General features: G+C 37.6%; 1 protein-coding gene and 1 long non-coding RNA gene across 2 annotated transcripts in view; one reads left to right on the top strand and one right to left on the bottom strand.

The window, feature by feature from the left end:
- LOC107621804 overlaps positions 19,257-20,387 on the top strand; it is a 4,904-nt gene continuing 3,773 nt past the window's right edge. Inside the window, exon 1 of the mRNA XM_021113832.1 lies at positions 19,257-19,781. The gene's annotated coding sequence lies outside the window, so the exon portion shown is untranslated. The remainder of the gene's footprint in view (positions 19,782-20,387) is intronic.
- LOC110267968 lies at positions 19,353-20,363 on the bottom strand. Its single transcript, XR_002355950.1, has 2 exons — positions 20,081-20,363; positions 19,353-19,859 (listed from the first exon to the last, which is right to left on the bottom strand). It is a non-coding gene; the product is annotated as an uncharacterized LOC110267968 (long non-coding RNA).

Here is a 20,387-nt window from a genome sequence, read left to right as displayed (position 1 = left end):
ATGGATGATGAGTCTCATCTGTCTGTTATATAGCCAATTCAACAAGTCCTAGTAGCTAACCATTGGACGGTCCCTCTGTCGTGCATCCACGAATCTCAAATCATAATCATTCATAATCATATAACACACACCGGTATATATCCACGGAGGCAGTTCATCTGGAAAGGTATAAGTGTCCGGCCACACTTACGACATAGGATCAGCAGAGTATCGAGTCTCAACTTAGAGCACGTGGTGGCAAGCCACTGCTTTTACCCAGGAAAACTTGTATCTCAAATATTTGGAAGTGCAACAAACCACATAATCAATCAATAACCATATAATTATTATCCGCCATAATTCATTATCAATATACCCATCCGGCTCATAACATAAACAACACTTCTATCATTATCATCAGTAAATTCATATAATCATTACCAGCCATGATTCATCATTAACTTTACCTCTTTCTTCACCAATAAGTTACCTTTCTCCAGGGACGGATCCAGAAATAGTATCATGGGGGGGCCAATAACATATATAATATTAAAAAATTATATTAAAAATTATATAATATAAAATGCATTATAAAAATATAATGATAGAGAATATATTTTAAAGTACAAAAAATATATATGTACTTTTTATTAACGAAGTGGTCGATTCCTCGTTTCATAAAATTCATTGATAATAGAATTTGTGTCAAATTTTTCTGCAATTTTCTTTTTCCCTGCCTTTCTCACAATCCTAATTATACTCCACTATCCAAAATCCACCTACCAAGCTTTAAACAAGAGTTAAAATGGTTTTGAAAGTTGGAGGAATGCATTTAGAGACTAAAATTTATGTTTTGGGAAAAAACAGTGGTCCATGTACGCATCCCCCCTCTCGCGTCGCAGGGGGTGCAGCCCGAAACGAAAACTTGCGTCGCGTGTTAACCTTCGCGTACACAACCCTTCAAAATTTTACTTCTCGCGTACGCGTACACTTGCTCACGTACGCAAGACACCAAACCCGAGAATGGCCGCATCGCGTGCAAAGGTCCGCGTACGCGGATTATGCAAGACAAGCAAAAATTTATAAATGTTGCAGAATTGTAGTTTTACACACCAAACTTCCGTCACGCATAACTTTTTTGTTTTAAAATATTTTTCATCCGTTCTTCAAACGATATAAATCTCTCAGATGAAATTTTCATTCTAGATAAGTTTGATAAAAATCGAAGGTCTGGAGGCCAAGTTATGGCTCATCAAAGTTGGTCAAAAGTAAAAGATTTCATTAAAATTCCAAACATTAACTTTCAAAACATACCAATTTTAAACCTTTCAAAACCAAACTAAACCTTACCATAATAGTATCATACCCTCTCAAATCATATTTTAATCCTTCTTATTTATCCCACAACTTATTGATTCACCACTTCCATCAATTTCAATTCAATAATTCAAGTTCAAAACAATATTTCAATATACATCATCAATTATCTCTATCAAATACAATATCGACATCACAACCAATATGGCACCAAAAACAACCTCAAATTTATTAATCCTCATGCATATCAACCAATCACAATCATCAACAACATCAACATTTTAATCTTATCTTACGGTTAACTAGCCTAAGTTTTTACGATACATTATATTTTAGTTACGAGAAGTTGAAACTATACCTTGGTCGATTCCTCCTAACACACGGAACACCTCACGTATATACCACACCCCAAGCTTCAAAATCCCAGCTCCTCTCCAAGCAAAACCCAGCCTCCAAAGCTTGATCACAAGCTTCCAAATTCTCAAATTGACTCCATTCAACAACCAATTTCAATCTAACATCATAATTATCACTATAATCAATATAGATTTCACTAATTCAATACTACACAAGGGTTTTGAGGGTGCTTACCTGACCCACAGCTCAAGTGAGCTAGACCCAAAAATACCCGCAAGCTAACTCAAATCTAAACACCGAAATTATACAAAAGTCAACATAATTACTCATTAAAATTCGAAATTGAGGGGATGAGTGGTTGGGAAAAAATACAGGGCTTATCTATAAAATTATTCTGATAGATTCATAGAGCTCGACGCGGTGGTCGCGTGGTCACAAACGGTGCGGCAATCGGAGTTCGGAGTTGAAAGATATCTTGGTTTGAAATTGGAGTTAGGGTTTGAGCTTCATGTTCAGCCCCTGCCCTCTTGGTTCAGTGTTCCTCATGGAATGAGGAAGAAAGATGGCTGATTTTTTTTTATTTAATGAGGCTTAGGTTGGGCCTTGGGCCCAATACGGGTCTAGTTTGTCCGGTTCGGTCCGTTCGTCTCAATCTTAGGCCAAATTTTTTAAAATTAATGTCAAAATTCTTATTTTAATTAGCTCTATCTCATTAAACTATAAAATTTAATTTTTTAATTTTCTTGAATAAATATTAATTTATGAGTTAATTATTTATTAATTATTCGGGTTTTACACAACCTTCTCTAATATACATTATCATTATTAACCATGAATCTTCTTCATTTTCAACGAAACCATGAGAGGAAAACAAGAGAGAGACCGAGAGACATTTCCATGAAAACATAAACCTTCTGAGTTTGATTTCTTGAGTTCTAAAATTCTAATAAAAAATCTAATCCAATTTAAGTGTTTGTATCTTCCTGTTATTCACATTGACGTCACTTTCATTCGGGAGAAGTCGCCAGAGGGAACCGCTGAACCTTCTATAGCTGGAGTAATAAGGAGTGTCACCATCAAGCTGTCACGAGAAGAGTCAGACGAGATAGAGAGAGAACGCAATAGAGAAGAGAGGAAGGTGTGGTGGTTTCCTTCACTGCCGTTGCGGCCACCGGTGCCGTCAGGAGCTGCCGCCGTTGCTGTTTGAGGCTGACCAGAAGAGTGGAGATAACAGTGGCACTGCTGCGTGTGACAACAAGCAGCTGCGTTGCCGCGAAAGCTCTTTGCCACTGTTGTTGGACAAGAGAAATAAGGTTTTTAGACATGTTTGGTTTTATGGGTTTGACTATTCGAGGTAGGGGCAATTTCTTAAACTCTTTTTTACTTTCAAGAATTGTTATAAGTTGATATTAATGAGAAAAATGTATGTTTATGATTTTTGTAAGTCTTATGGATAGAACTGAGTTGCTTTGAATAAATGTAATTACTTGCCTAGTTGGTTGTTATTGAATTGGTTTTTCTTGAATTACTGGAAGGGATTTAATATCGAAATTTAGTTTAATTTTGGAAATGATTTAACTTTAGAAAAGATTTAATATTGATATTTGGTTCAAAATAATTTTGAAAAGGATTTGATATTTGGAAATGGTTTGATTATTGAAAATAATTTGCTATTTGGAAATGATTGAGAAGGATTTGAGGGATGTTTGGATGGGAGCCTTGAAGGGTGGCAAAGTCCGAATTTTAGAGGAGATGCTGCTCAAATTTTTATAAAAATTGGAAGCTTCGTTTGAAATTGTTATTTGAAAATATTTTGATTTAAGGGTTATATGGTTTGATTTATTTAGAAAAGAATGAATTGTGTTTTGATTTTAAAATTATTGATGAATGAAATGGGAGGTGTAATAAGAAGAAATGAGGGATGATGAGGATTGATTTTTAAAGTATGATTGTTGAGTGAATTGAATGATATTGAGAAGTTGGGTAAGATGCGGTGGCATTGTCCACTTACTCCGAGTAAGAGATGAGGAAGAAGAATGATTGAAAGTGATTATGAGGACAACGATTATGAATGTAAAGTGTGACTGTATGTTCTGTTCCATTCTTGTGGTATCACTTTCTCTCTATTTGTAAAGTGTGTCAGGTACTATATCCCATGAGTGTGTCGGGCACTATATCCTAAGAGTGTGACGGGCGCTATATCCTAAGAGTGTGGGAGCACTTTACCTTGGGAAGTGTGTCTAACACTATATCCTATGAGTGTGTCAAGCACTATATCTCAAGAGCGTGGCGGGTATCCCAATAGTGTGGGAGCACTTTATCCTAGGAAATGCGGCAGACACTATATCCTATGAGTGTGGCGGGCACTATATCCCAAGAGTATGATCGGCACTATATCCCAAGAGTGTGGAGCATGTCAGAGAGACAATATCTGGGTTAACTACCTGGTGTGTCGGGTTTTGGCAAAGTAACTGACACGTGAGCTCACGGCCAGTAGGACAGGCATACATCATGTTGCATTTGTTTGCTTTGTTTGCTTTGTGCATAAGTGTTTTGGTTTGCCTATCTGATGAATTGTGTTTAATCGGTAACTGTGATACTTGCTGTAACTGTACTTTACATGTATATGCCTTGAATTTTATTTGTGCTTGTGATTGATTTCCGTTTTAAGTTTTGACGGATTGATTTAAATTGGGCTGGAGGCCAAGTTGATTTGATTTGGGTCAAAGGCCGAGTTAATTTGATTTGGGCCGAAGGCCATGATTTGATAAGTTTAATTAAGTTGTCCCTGGATATGTATTGAAATGATTTGGTAAGGTAACTTATTTGGGATTCTTATAAATAATTAAATATGGTGTGAATGTTAACTTTGGATAAATAAACGTTTAGATATTTGAAAAGATTCATAAGACGAACAAAAAATACTATTTTTGAACTATATTCTTTTTTTTATATGTATCCTCTTAAAATAATTCTTAAATCCTCTATTTAGAACCTGCGAGAACGACGTTCTTACCCCCCTACAAACTTCTCTTTTCAAGACGGACAAGGAAGCTTGCGGAGTTTTTGTTAAGTTCTTAGATATGTTATTTCTGTTTGTATACATGTGTTATAGTTTTTCCTCGCCTTTATTATTATATTCTTGTAAGAGGGATATGAATTTTGACTGTAATGACTTGTATATATGTAATATTTGTAAGTTGCTTAAGTAATAATGTTTGTATACATGTATATGCTTATTTGTTTTTATTAAAAAGTATTTTTGTATTTTTTTTAAAAGAAAATGACGATACGATTTTGAGTCAAAGGCTCATATTTTATTATTCAATATATGAAGTCATCATAACACTTCTTACTATTAGAGTGGCGCAGCTAAAAGCGTGATATTTTGATAGTAAGGGTGTTACAAGATGCCCCATTTGAGATAAGACCACGTCAATACCCGTACTAGAAGTATCCGTTTCCACCACAAACGGTTTAGAAAAATTAGGAAGTGCTAGAACTGGGGTTTGAGTCATAATTTATTTCATTTGGTGAAAGGCATGATCGGCCTCCAAAATCCACTTGGAAGCATTCCGCTTCAACAATTCGATTAGGGAAAATGCTAGTTGAGCATAATTAGCCACAAACTTGCGATAATAGCCCATGAATCCTAAGAACCCATGCAATTGTTTCAGCATCTTGTGCACCAGCCCAAATACTCAATTTGCTGCTGAAAAAAGGAGCATTTAGAGTGTTTGGCAAAGAAGTGGTGATCTGGTGCACGAAATTGTGATCTCAATGGCGCCAACAACTTGGTACGCACAATTGTAATCTCAACTCTTTTTCACAACTTCGCACAACTAACCAGCAAGTGCACTGGGTCGTCCAAGTAATAAACCTTACGTGAGTAAAGGTCGATCCCACGGAGATTGTCGGCTTGAAACAAGCTATAGTCATCTTGTAAATCTCAGTCAGGCATATTCAAATGGTTATGAAGTTTTAAGAATTAAAATATAAATAAAATATAAAATAAGATAGAAATACTTATATAATTCATTGGTGGGATTTCAGATAAGCGTATGGAGATGCTTGTTGCTTCTGAATCTCTGCTTTCCTACTGTCTTCATTCAATCATTCATACTCCTTTCCATGGCAAGCTGTATGTTGGGGGATCACCGTTGTCAATGGCTACCGTCCGTCCTCTCAGTGAAAATGGTCCAAATGCGTTGTCACCGCACGGCTAATCATCTGTCGGTTCTCACTCATGTTGGAATAGGATCCATTGATCCTTTTGCGTCTGTCACTATGCCCAACACTCGCGAGTTTGAAGCTCGTCACAGTCATCCCATCCCAGATCCTACTCGGAATACCACAAACAAGGTTTAGACTTTTTGGATCTCAAGAATGCTGCCAATTGATTCTAGCTTATACCACAAAGACTCTGATCTCAAGAAATTGAAGGCTCTGTTGTCAGGAGAGACATTCAAACGCATGGACCAGGAATCCAAGAGATATGCATTCAAGCTTGTTTTCATGTAAAACGAAAGTGTTTGTCAGGCACGCGTTCATAAGTGAGAATGGTGATGAGTGTCACTTGATCATCACATTCATCATATTCTTGTGTGCAAATGAATATCTTAGAATAAGAATATGCTTAAGTTGAATAGAAAAACAATAGTACTTTGTATTAATTCATTAGGAACAGCAGAGCTCCACACCTTAATCTATGGGGTGTAGAAACTCCACCGTTGAAAATACATAAGTGAAAGGTCTAGGCATGGCCGTGAGGCCAGCCTCCAAACGTGTACAATATGATCTATGATAGCATATAACTGATCAAAAGATATCTAAAATAAATTACTAAAAGTAGTTTTTATACTAAACTAGTAGCTATGGTTACAGAAAATAAGTAACTAAGTGCAGATAGGGCAGAAATCCACTTCCAGGGCCCACTTGGTGTGTGCTTGGACTGAGCATTGAAGCTTCCACGTATAGAGACTCTTCTTGGAGTTAAATTCCAGCTTTGGTGCCAGTTTGGGTGTTTAACTCCAGCTTTTATGCTAGTTCTGGCGTTTAACGCCAGAATAGGGTAGAAAGTTGGCGTTAAAACGCCAATTTGCGTTATCAAAACTCGGGCAAAGTAAGGACTATTATATATTGCTGGAAAGCCCAGGATGTCTAATTTCCAACGCAATTGAGAGCGCGCCAATTGGATTTCTGTAGCTCCAGAAAATCCATTTCGAGTGCAGGGAGGTCAGAATCCAACAGCATCTGCAGTCCTTTTTTAGCCTCTGAATCAGATTTTTGCTCAAGTCCCTCAATTTCAGCCAGAAAATACCTGAAATCATAGAAAAATACACAAACTCATAGTAAAGTCCTGAAATGTGAATTTTTCATAAATACTAATAAAAACATAGTAAAAACTAACTAAAACATACTAAAAACTATGTAAAAATAGTGCCAAAAAGCGTATAAATTATCCGCTCATCACAACACCAAACTTAAATTGTTGCTTGTCCCCAAGAAATTGAAAATCAAATAGGATAAAAAGAAGAGAATATACTATAAATTCTAAAATATCAATGAAACTTAGCTCCAATTAGATGGGCAGGACTTGTAGCTTTTTGCCTCTGAACAGTTTTGGCATCTCACTTTATCCTTTGAAGTTCAGAATGATTGGCATCTATAGGAACTCAAGAATTTAGATAGTGTTATTGATTCTCCTAGTTCAGTATGTTGATTCTTGAACACAGCTACTTTATGAGTCTTGGTCGTGGCCCTAAGCATTTTGTTTTCCAGTATTACCACCGGATACATAAATGCCACAGACATATAACTAGGTGAACCTTTTTATATTGTGACTCAGCTTTGCTAGAGTCCCCAATTAGAGGTGTCCAGAGCTCTTAAGTACACTCTTTTTACTTTGGATCACGACTTTAACCGCTCAGTCTCCAGCTTTTCACTTGACACCTTCACGCCACAAGCACATGGTTAGGGACAACTTGGTTTAGCCGCTTAGGCCAGGATTTTATTCCTTTGGGCCCTCCTATTCACTGATGCTCAAAGCCTTGGATTCTTTTTATTTTACCCTTACCTTTTGGTTTAAAGGGCTATTGGCTTTTTTTGCTTGCTTTTTCTTTTTCTTTCTTTTACTTTTATATATATATATTTTTTTCGCAAGCTTTTTCTATTCACTGCTTTTTCTTGCTTCAAGAATCATTTTTATGATTTTTCAGATTATCAATAACATTTCTCCTTTTTCATTATTCTTTCAAGAGCCAACAATTTTAACATTCATAAACAACAAATTCAAAAATATGCACTGTTCAAGCATTCATTCAGAAAACAAAAAGTTTTGCCGCCACATCAAAATAATTAAACTAACTTCATGATAAAATTCGAAACTATGTACTTCTAGTTTTTTTGCAATTAAAAATATTTTTCATTTAAGAAAGGTGATGGATTCATAGGACATTTATAGCTTTAAGACATAGACACTTAAACACTAATGATCATGTAATAAAGACACAAACATAAATAAAACATAAGGCATATGAAACGAAAAACAGAAAATAAAGAACAAGAAGATTAAAGAACGGGTCCACCTTAGTGATGGCGGCTAGTTCTTCCTCTTGAAGATCTTATGGAGTGCTTTAGCTCCTCAATGTCTCTTCCTTGCCTTTGTTGCTCCTCCCTCATGGCTCTTTGGTCTTCTCTAATTTCATGGAGGAGGATGGAATGCTCTTGGTACTCCACCCTTAGTTGTCCCATGTTGGAACTTAATTCTCCTAGGGAGGTGTTAATTTTCTCCCAATAGTTTTGTGGAGGAAGGTGCATCCCTTGAGGCATCTCAGGGATTTCATGATGAGGAATTTCCTCATGCTCTTGTTGAGGTCCATGAGTGGGCTCTCTTGTTTGCTCCATCCTTTTCTTAGTGATGGGCTTGTCCTCATCAATGAAGGTGTCTTCCTCTATGTCAATTCCAGCTGAATTGTAGAGGTGATAAATGAGGTGAGGAAAGGCTAACCTTGCCAAAGTGGAGGACTTGTCAGCCACCTTGTAGAGTTCTTGAGGTATAATCTCATGAACTTCCACTTCCTCCCCAATCATGATACTATGGATCATGATGGCCCGATCCACAGTTACTTCGGATCGGTTGCTAGTAGGAATGATAGAGCGTTGGATGAACTCCAACCATCCTCTAGCTACAGGCTTAAGGTCCGGTCTTCTCAATTGAACTGGTTTGCCTCTTGAGTCACTTTTCCATTGAGCTCCTTCCACACATATGTCCATGAGGACTTGGTCCAACATTTGAACAAAGTTGACCCTTCTAATGTAGGGGCGTGCGTTTTCTTGCATCATTGGCGAGTTGAACGCCAACCTTACATTTTCCGGACTGAAATCTAAGTATTTTCCCCGAACCATTGTAAGCCAAATCTTTGGATTCGGGTTCATACTTTGATCATGGTTCCTAGTGATCCATGCGTTTGCATAGAACTCTTGAACCATTAACATTCCGACTTGTTGAATAGGATTAGAGAGAACATCCGATCCTCTTCTTCTAATCTCATGTCGGATCTCCGGATACTCACTCCTTTTGAGCTTGAAAGGAACCTCAGGGATCACCTTCTTTTTGGCCACAGCTTCATAGAAGTAGTCTTGATGGACCTTTGAGATGAATCTCTCCATCTCCCATGACTCGGAGGTGGAAGCTTTTGCCTTCCCTTTCCTCTTTCTAGAGGTTTCTCCGGCCTTAGGTGCCATAAATGGTTATGGAAAAACAAAAAGCAATGCTTTTACCACACCAAACTTAAAGTGTTTGCTCGTCCTCGAGCAAAAAAGAAAGAATGAAGGAGAAGAAGAAGAAAATGGAGGAGATGGAGGGTGAGGGTGGGTTTGGCCAAGGGGGTATAAGGTGTTTGTGATGTGTGAAATTGAAGGATTGATGAGGGGTATATATAGGAGTTGGGGGAGTCTTGGTTCGTGTATTTGGGGTTGCGTTTGGGAGGGAAAAAGAGTTTTAAATTTGAAGATAAGTGGTATTTTGGGGAAAAGTAAATGAGGTGATTGGTGAAGGGTATTTAGGAAAGAGGGTAAGATTTGATAGGTAAAGGGTATTTGGGGAAGAGGACGCCCTTAGAGTGCAATTCTGGTGTTAAATGCCAGATTGTTGCTTGTTTCTGGCGTTTAACGCCAGCTTTTCTCCCTTTCTTGGCGTTTAACGCCAACTTGGTGCCCTGTTCTGGCGTTAAACGCCAGTCTGGTGCCTATTTTTGGCATTTAACGCCCAGAATAGTGCCAGACTAGGCGTTTAACGCCCATTCTGCTACTCTTACTGGCATTTAAACGCCAGTAAGCTCTTCCTCCAGGGTGAGTTATTTTTAATGCTATTTTTTTCATTCTATTTTTTATTTTTCAGTTGTTTTTGTGACTTCACATGATCATCAACCTAAAGAAAACATAAAATAACAATGAAAAATAAATAGATATAATTAAATAACATTGAGTTGCCTCCCAATAAGCACTTCTTTAATGTCAATATCTTGACAGTGAGCTCTCATGGAGCCTCACAGATAATCAGAGCAGGGTTGGAGCCTCTCAACACCAAACTTAGAGTTTAGTTGTGGCCTCTCAACACCAAACTTAGAGTTTGGTTGTGGCCTCCCAACACCAAACTTAGAGTTTGAATGTAGGGGTTTTGTTTGACTCTGTATTGAGAGAAGCTTTTCATGCTTCCTCTCCATGGTTATAGAAGGAGAACCTTGAGTCTTGAATACAAGGTAGTCCTTATTCAACTTAAGGACCAACTCTCCTCTGTCAACATCAATCACAGCTTTTGCTGTGGCTAGGAAGGGTCTGCCAAGGATGATGGATTCATCCTCATCCTTCCCAGTGTCTAGGATTATGAAATCAGCAAGGGTGTAAAGGTCTTTAACCTTCACTAGCACGTCCTCTACTAGTCCATAAGCCTGTTTCATTGATTTGCTGCCATCTCAAGTGAGATTCTTGCAGCTTGTACCTCAAAGATTCCCAGTTTCTCCATTACAGAGAGTGGCATGAGGTTTATCCCTGACCCCAGGTCACATAGAGCCTTCTCAAAGGTCATGGTGCCTATGGTACAAGGTATGAAGAATTTTTCAGGATCTGGTTTCTTCTGAGGTAATGTCTGCCTCATTAATGCATTCAGTTCATTGGTGAACAAGGGGGGTTCATCCTCCCAAGTCTCAGTACCAAATAACTTGGCATTCAGCTTCATGATTGCTCCTAGATATTTAGCAACTTGCTCTTCAGTGATGTCTTCATCCTCTTCAGAGGAAGAATATTCATCAGAGCTCATGAATGGCAGAAGGAAGTTCAATGGAATTTCTATGGTCTCTGTATGAGCCTCAGATTCTTTTGGTTCCTCAAAGGGAAATTCCTTTCTGTCCAGAGGACGTTCCATGAGGCTTTTCTCACTGGGACTCACGTCCTCCTCACTCTCTCTTGGAATTTTCTTCTGTATTGCTTGGGAGAGTACTGGGAGGAGTTTCAGTAATTTTCTTACTCAGCTGACCCACCTGTGCCTCCAAATTTCTAATGGAGGACATTGTTTTATTCATGAAACTTAGCGTGGTCTTAGATAGATCAGAGACTGTGGTTGCCAGGCCAGAATGGCTCTGTTCAGAATTCTCTTTCTGTTGCTGAGAAGATTATGGAAAAGGCTTGCTATTGCTAAACCTATTTCTTCCACCATTATTATTGAAGCCTTGTTGAGGCTTCTGTTGGTCCTTCCATGAGAAATTTGGATGATTTCTCCATGAAGGATTATAGGTGTTTCTATAGGGTTCTCCCATGTAATTCACCTTTGCCATTGCAGGGTTCTCAGGATCATAAGCTTCTTCTTCAGAAGATACTTCTTTAGTACTGTTGGATGCAGCCTGCAATCCATTCAGACTCTGAGAAATCATATTGACTTGCTGAGTCAATATTTTGTTCTGAGCCAATATGGCATTCAGAGTATCAATTTCAAGAACTCATTTCTTCTGAGTTGTCCCATTATTCACAGGATTCCTTTCAGAAGTATACATGAATTGGTTATTTGCAACCATTTCAATGAGTTCCTGAGCTTCTTCAGGCGTCTTCTTCAGATGAAGAGATCCACCAGCAGAGTTGTCCAATGACATCTTGGACAGTTCAGACAGACCAACATAGAATATGCATATGATGCTCCATTCTGAAAGCATACCAGAAGGACACCTTTTGATCAATTACTTGTATCTTTTCCAAGCTTCATAGAGGGATTCGCCTTCCTTCTGTCTGAAGGTTTGGATTTTCACTCTAAGCTTACTCAATTTTTGAGGTGGAAAAAACTTTGCCAAGAAGGCATTGACCAGCTTTTCTCAAGAGTTCAGGCTGTCCTTAGGCTGTGAGTCCAACCATGTCCTAGCTCTGTCTCTTACAGCAAAAGGGAAAAGCATAAGTTTGTAGACCTCAGGGTCAACCCCATGAGTCTTAACAGTGTCACCGATTTGCAAGAACTCAGCTAAAAACTGATGAGGATCTTCCAATGGAAGTCCATGATACTTGAAATTCTGCTGCATTAGAGAAACTAATTGAGGCTTAAGCTCAAAGTTGTTTGCTCCAATTGCAGGAATTGAGATGCTCCTTCCACATAAGTCAGAAGAGGGTGCAATAAAGTCACCAAGCATCTTCCTTGCATCTCCACCATTGTTGTTGGGTTCAGCCATGTTTGTTTTGTCTGCTTCCTTTTTGAAAATTTCTGTTAGGTCCTCTCCAAAGAGTTGTGCTTTAGCTTCTCTTAGCTTTCTCTTCAAGTTCCTTTCAGGTTCAAGATCAGCTTCAATAAGAATGCCTTTGTCCTTGTTCCTACTCATATGAAAGAGAAGAGAAGAAGAAAGTATGGAATCCTCTATGTCACAGTATAGAGATTTCTTGAGGTGTCAGAGAAAAAGAAGAATAAAAGGATGAGGTAGAGAGGAGAATTCGAACTTATAGAGAGGGAGTGAGTTCGAATTGCTAATAGAGGAGAAGTGTTGGTCTTAAATAGAAAAAGGTGAGGAGGGAGAAGAATTTTCGAAAACAAAATTAAAAAAAATTTTAATTAATTAAAAGAAAATTAAAAAAATGGTTGATGGTTTTCGAAAATTAAAAGTGAGAAAGTGGTTAAGTGGTTTTGAAAAAGATTTTGAAATTAGCAATAAAAAAGATATGATTGAAAATTATTTTGAAAAAGATGTGATTGAGAAGATATGATTGAAAAATAATTTAAAAAGATTTTATTTTTAAAATTAATGACTTGGCTAACAAGAAATTTAAAAGATATAATTCTAAAATTCAAATATTGAACCTTTCTTAACAAATAAGTAACAAACTTGAAATTGTTGAATCAAATCATTAATTGGTAGCAAAGATTTTTGAAAATAGTGAGAGAAAAATGGAAAGGATTTGATTTTGAAAAAGATATGATAAAAAAAATATGATTTGGAAAAGATTTGATTTTGAAAAATTTTGAAGATTTGAAAAAGATTTGAATTAAAAACTAACTTACCTCCCTTGTTATCCTGGCGTTAAACGCCCAGAATGGTATCTATTCTGGCGTTTAACGCCCAAAATACTACCCCTTTGGGCGTTTAACACCCAGCTAGGTACCCTGACTGGCGTTTAAATGCCAGTTTTTCCTTTTTCACTGGGTGTTTTGAACGCCCAGCTTTTCTCTGTAATTCCTTTGCTGAATGTTTTGAATCTTCAATTCTCTGTATTATTGACTTGAAAAGACAAAATTTTGAAAAAATTTTTTTGAATTTTTAATGATAAAAAACAACAAAATGAAACTAATCATGGAGAACTAAGATCAGATAAACAATGCATGCGAGACACCAAACTTAGAAATTTTCATATTGGACATACTAACAACTTGAGAATACACATGAGAAACAACAAAAGACACAAAATAAGAGAATTTAAAGATCAGACCCAAGTAAATCATCAAGAACAACTTGAAAATTAATGAAGAACATAATGCATATATTCGAAAAATGCAAGAAAATTAAAAATATGCAGGACACCAAACTTAGAAATAGCCACTAGACTCAAACAAGAAACACACATTATTTTTTATTTTTATGATTTTATTTATTTTTTTGTAATTTTTCAAAAATTAATTGGAAAAAGAGAAAATAAGGAATTCAAAATTTTTAATGAGAATTCCAGGAATCATGCAATGTTAGTCTAAAACTCCGGTCCAAGAATTAGACATGGCTTACTAGCCAGCCAAGCTTTCAGTGAAAGCTCCGGTCCAAAATACTAGACATGGCCAATGGCCAGCCAAGCTTTAGCAGATCATTACATTCAACAGCAAGATTGATAGAAATCAACAAGCTCTTGTGATGATAAATTGAAACCTTGGTCCAAAACATTAGACATGGCTTCACAGCCAGCCAGACTTCAACAGATCATCATAAAACTCTAGAATTCGTTCTTAAAAATTCTGAAGTCATAGAATAATTTATTTTTTTTGAATTTTTTTTTTGAAAATAAAAATAATAAAAACAATAAAGCTTAAAATCAAAATAAAATTACCTAATCTGAGCAACAAGATGAACCGTCAGTTGTCCAAACTCGAACAATCCCCGGCAACGGTGCCAAAAACTTGGTGCACGAAATTGTGATCTCAATGGCGCCAACAACTTGGTACGCACAATTGTAATCTCAACTCTTTTTCACAGCTTCGCACAACTAACCAGCAAGTGCACTGGGTCGTCCAAGTAATAAACCTTACGTGAGTAAGGGTCGATCCCACGGAGATTGTCGGCTTGAAGCAAGCTATGGTCATCTTGTAAATCTCAGTCAGGTAGATTCAAATGGTTATGAAGTTTTAAGAATTAAAATATAAATAAAATATAAAATAAATTAGAAATACTTATGTAATTCATTGGTGGGATTTCAGAAAAGCGTATGGAGATGCTTGTTGCTTCTGAATCTCTGCTTTCCTACTGTCTTCATTCAATCATTCATACTCCTTTTCATGGCAAGCTGTATGTTGGGGGATCACCGTTGTCAATGGCTACCGTCCGTCCTCTCAGTGAAAATGGTCCAAATGCGCTGTCACCGCATGGCTAATCATCTGTCGGTTCTCACTCATGTTGGAATAGGATCCATTGATCCTTTTGCGTCTGTCACTATGCCCAACACTCGCGAGTTTGAAGCTCGTCACAGTCATCCCATCCCAGATCCTACTCGGAATACCACAGACAAGGTTTAGACTTTTTGGATCTCAAGAATGCTACCAATTGATTCTAGCTTATACCACGAAGACTCTGATCTCAAGAAATTGAAGGCTCTGTTGTCAGGAGAGACATTCAAACGCATGGACCAGGAATCCAAGAGATATGCATTCAAGCTTGTTTTCATGTAGAACGAAAGTGTTTGTCAGGCACGCGTTCATAAGTGAGAATGGTGATGAGTGTCACTTGATCATCACATTCATCATATTCTTGTGTGCGAATGAATATCTTAGAATAAGAATACACTTGAGTTGAATAGAAAAATAGTAGTACTTTGTATTAATTCATGAGGAACAGCAGATCTCCACACCTTAATCTATGGGGTGTAGAAACTCCACCGTTAAAAATACATAAGTGAAAGGTCTAGGCATGGCTGTGAGGCCAGCCTCCAAACATGTACAATATGATCTATGATAGCATAGAACTGATCAAAAGATATCTAAAATAAATCACTAAAATTAATTTTTATACTAAACTAGTAGCTAGGGTTACAGAAAATAAGTAACTAAGTGCAAATAGTGCAGAAATCCACTTCTGGGCCCACTTGGTGTGTGCTTGGGCTGAGCATTGAAGCTTCCACGTGTAGAGACTCTTCTTGGAGTTAAACGCCAGCTTTGGTGCTAGTTTGGGCGTTTCACTCCAGCTTTTATGCCAGTTCTGGCGTTTAACGCCAGAATATGATAGAAAGTTGGCGTTAAAATGCCAGTTTGCATTATCAAAACTCAGCAAAGTATGGACTATTATATATTGCTGAAAAGCCTAGGATGTCTACTTTCCAACGCAATTGAGAGCGTGCCAATTGGGTTTCTGCAGCTCCAGAAAATCCATTTTGAGTGCAGGGAGGTCAGAATCCAACAGTATCTGCAGTCCTTTTTCAGCCTCTGAATCAGATTTTTGCTTAGGTCCCTCAATTTCAGCCAGAAAATACCTGAAATTACAGAAAAATACAGAAACTCATAGTAAAGTCCAGAAATGTGAATTTTGCATAAATACTAATAAAAACATAGTAAAAACTAACTAAAATATACTAAAAACTATGTAAAAACAGTGCCAAAAAGCGTATAAATTATCCGCTCATCATGATCCCTCAGCACTGGCAAAGTCAAAGATAGATGTTCCAAATGCTCAGCTGTAGTGTGACTATAAGTTAAAATTTCGTAAAAATAGCAATGAAACATCGCAAATATGGTTGGAAAACCCAACTCAGGCATAACAGCAAACTCATAGTGGCCCATATGTGTTCGAAAGGCAGTCTTTTCAATGTCATCGTAATTCATTCTAATCTAATGATAGCCGCTTCACAAATGAATTTTTGAGAAGAACACTGCACTATGAAGCTCATCTAGTATTTCCTCTATTGTTGGAATCGAAAATTTATTTTTCACTGTAATGGTAATTTAGAGCCATGTAATCAACACAAAATCTCCATCCCCATTCTTCTTCTTAACCAACAAGACAGGGCTAGAAAAGGCACTCCTGTCTCGAATAACCCTAGTTTGCAACATCTCAGTAACTAGCCTATACATTTCTTCCTTTTGGAAGTGTAGGTACTTGTGTGGTCGAATACTCACCGGTGCTGTCCCTGGTAGCAATTGGATAGAGTAGTCCACGACTTGCTGTGGTGGTAATTGTTTTGCCTCTTCAAAGACATCAGAAAATTTTTTAAGAACCTGCTGCGCATTAGTGTCAACTGTAGCCTCCTCATCATCTCCTCCAAGGCGTAGGGTCATCTCTAATTGGAACAAGGAGGTGATAAGCTTGTTGTTATGCAACTTCTTTAATTTGCGGAATTTCAAGCAAGCCTCCCTCAATAGTTCTTCACCTTTTAACACCACCGATTTACCCATGACCTTGAATTTCATAAATAGCCCTAGGTAATTGATTTGGATGGTCCCATTCGCATCATCTAGTGACCTCTTAAGACCAAATCAAATCCCTTCAAATCTAGCACATATGCATCCACGGCAAAGTCATAACCTTTCACTGACAGCACCAAATTCAACCACTTAGCCCCACAGTGAATAGAGTTCTTATTGCCCACTATCACTTGAAGCGTAGGTGTTAGATTAGTGGAGCATTCAACCTCTTTACTACTAATCTTAACAAAATTATGGGTACTTCTCCTGTCAGTCAAAATCATCAGGGGTCGACTAGAATAGGAGCCACAAACTCGAAGAGTCTTAGGGTGGAACTCACCTTCAAGGGCATTAAGACTGCTTCTGAGAGTTAGAGAGCCGTCGTCAGTATCCTTACCCTCCGCATCCGATTCGAGGTTGTCATCCTCTCCCCCCTCTGTGCGTTGTAGCAGTTCGCGTAGTTCTTCTTCACCAACCAATAGCTAGAAGGTGGCCTTGCAATGATGCTTTGATGCAAATTTTTTATCACAGTAATAGCAGAGTCCTTTCTTGCGACGTACTCGGATGTCAGCGAAAGTGAGTTTCTTGAACGGAGTAGTGGTGGTTTTGGGTGAGGGAAATGAAGCTTGTGAAGCTTGAAAAGAAGTTGTGGGTATTGTTGTTTGAGTCGTGCTTTCTTGGTGCAAGAAACTGGGTTAAGGGTCCGATTAAGGGAGAACCGGTTCGGGTTACTGGGTTCTAGAATGGGCCGAGTCATACGACTCTTAGAGAGACCTAAAGTCACAACGTGTTTTTGTTCATAGAGCTTTGCAATAAAAACTGCTTGAATGTAGGAAGTGGGTTGGGCAACAGTAGCTCACATTTCAGATGTTCTTGAAGCCCAGCTATGAATAAAGCAATAACACATTCCTCGCTCAGCCCAGTTACACAGTTGTTGAGATCTTTAAATTGGCATTGATACTCTTTCACTGACCCTCCTTGTCGTAGATCCTTGAGGGCAGTCTGATGATCGTAAAACACGTTCTTGGCAAAGTGTGTGTTCACGGTGTCGAGAAAGGTCTCCCAATTATAGGGAATGTTGTTGTTGACACCCCAACGGTACCATTGAAGAACGAAACTCTCGCGCGATCTAGAATTTTCACAAATAAATTCGCGTTGTAAGTATAGCTTCTAGACCCACAAGAATTCCTTTCTTACAAAAGTTTTGGTTGTCACAAGTAACAAACCCAATAAAATTTATAAACTGAAGTATTCAAACCTCGGGTCGTCTTCTCAAGGAATTGCAGGGAGGTATGACTTATTATTAGCTATGGGAAAGGTAGAATTTCGGGTTTTGAAAGGTTTGAACAAGGAAAATAAATTGCAGGAATTAATAAATTAATATCTAATAAAACTCTTGGCAAGGTATGAAAATTGGAAGTCTTATCCTAGTTATCCTTATCAATGGTGATGAGAATTGAGTTTTAATCCCACTTAGTTAACCTTTACTAAAGCAAAGGAAAGTCAAGTGAACTAATTAGTTAGATCCTCAAGTCCTAGCCAACTCCTAAGAAAGGACTAGAGTTAGTGGAATTCAATTCAATTAGCAAAAATAACAATTATCAATCACGATGAGTTTGATAACTCAAGAGTTACCAATTAATCAACCAAAGCCAAAAGGAAAAAATCTAAATTAAATTAAAAGCATTCATATAAATAAAGCAAAGCAAAGTCAAATCTGAAATACCTCAATTTATATTAAATAAAACATTCAAATCTAAATACGAATAATTCATAAGCCAAATTGGTAACATGAGTCAGATACGAATAAAAGTATTAGAATAAATAAAAATATAAAAGGAATATTAAACCTGAGAAGAAGTTGAAATAATAAGTTGAAATAATAAGAAATCCTAATTCCTTTAAGAGGAATCCTAATCCTAAAACCTAAGAGAGAGGAGAGAACCTCTCTCTCTAAAAACTACATCTAAATTATGAAAATTATGAATGATGATATCCCCCTTTCGATTCCTCCATTCTCTGGCTTATATTCTGTGTTTCTAGATTCAGAATTGGGCCGAAAAAGGGTCCAGAAATCGCTGGGGGCGTTTTCTGCAGATTATGCACGTGGCGTCTGTCACGCGTCCGCGTAGGTCACGCGTCCGCGTAGGTCACGCGATCGCGTCATCTGGAGTTCTGCTCTTCCACGCGGTCGCGTCGGTCACGCGTACGCGTCATTTGCGTTCTGCTCAAGGCACGCGTCCGTCACGCATTCGCGTCGCTGCCTTTTCGCGCTAGGCACGCGGCTGCGTCGTCCATGCGTTCGCGTCGCTACCTTTTTCTTCAAGACTCCATTTTTGTGCTTTCCTTCCATTTTTGTATGTTTCCTTTCTGTCTTCTAAGCCATTCCTGCCTTAAGAGATCTGAAAATATTTAACACACAAATCACGGCATCGAATGGTAATAAAGGGTAATTAAAATTAATATTTTTAAAGTATAGGAACCATGTTTTTCACATATATCACATAATAAAGAAGGGAAAGTAAAACCATGCAATTTACATGAATAAGTGGGTGAGGGATTGAATAAATCACTTGAATTGGGCACAAAATACATCATAAAATATGGGTTTATTAACCATGCATAAGCCGCATTGATTAAATGAAAAGACAGAACCCAAATCCATTGCTCCACCAAAATGTCAAAGGTTTCTAGATACTGTCTTGCTCGAAAGATCCAGTCCTCGACCCCTTCGCCGTCAAACATTGGCAGATCGACCACTTTCAATTTGCGAGGCCAATGTGGTTCCCCATACAAGCTAACCGAGCCTAATCTTTCCATTGTGCCATCATTGTTGTTCAGCGGTTCATCGGACTTAGCTTTTAGTTTCAAATAATCGTAGAGAAGCTTCTCGATGGATCATAGCAAGGAATCCATGGTTGTAAGTTGCGATTAAATTTCCGCAATTCGTTCATTAGTCTTTTCAAGTCCTCGACTCAATGTTGCAACCTCATGCTTGTTAGAGAGGGTGAGTTCCTCTAACTGATTTAGACGAGTTTCCTCAGTCATGCTGACAATCTCTCCACAAAAGTATCAGTTGGTAAACCTATTAAGAAAATCAATTTTTAAAACAATTTTCAAAATCAAGAACAGAATACTAGCAACAGTATCAACAAATATTAATGTATGAAACATAAGAGATGAGAAAATGAGTGATAATTGAATATAGAAATATGAAAATAGAATGTAGCAGTAAATTCCCTTTCAAGCAAGAGAAGCTCCACTAACACAATATAATTCTTAGCATGTCCCTTATGATCTTTTTACCTCTCTTTTAAATCAACCCTCCACTAAATTGTTATAATTAATTTTATTGTCGCTAATAAAATTATTCTTCTATAATGCATCCTACTAAATTATTTTATAGTCTTTCATCCATGCTGCTTGTTTCATTATTCTAGTCTTTTCTGTTATAGTGTTTGATCATTCAGTCCAATTACTTCTACTTCTGTTGATGGGTCAGAACTACTATTTGATATAATTGGATTCATATCAATTCACATAATATTTTTGTATTTAATATAACCGGTAAACCGTATATGTTAATTTTAAAGAGGAATTACATTATTTTTTG

Source organism: Arachis ipaensis, chromosome B10, assembly GCF_000816755.2.
Source record: "Arachis ipaensis cultivar K30076 chromosome B10, Araip1.1, whole genome shotgun sequence".
Classification (NCBI taxonomy): Eukaryota; Viridiplantae; Streptophyta; class Magnoliopsida; order Fabales; family Fabaceae; genus Arachis; species Arachis ipaensis.
This window is presented reverse-complemented; position numbering and strand designations above follow the sequence as displayed.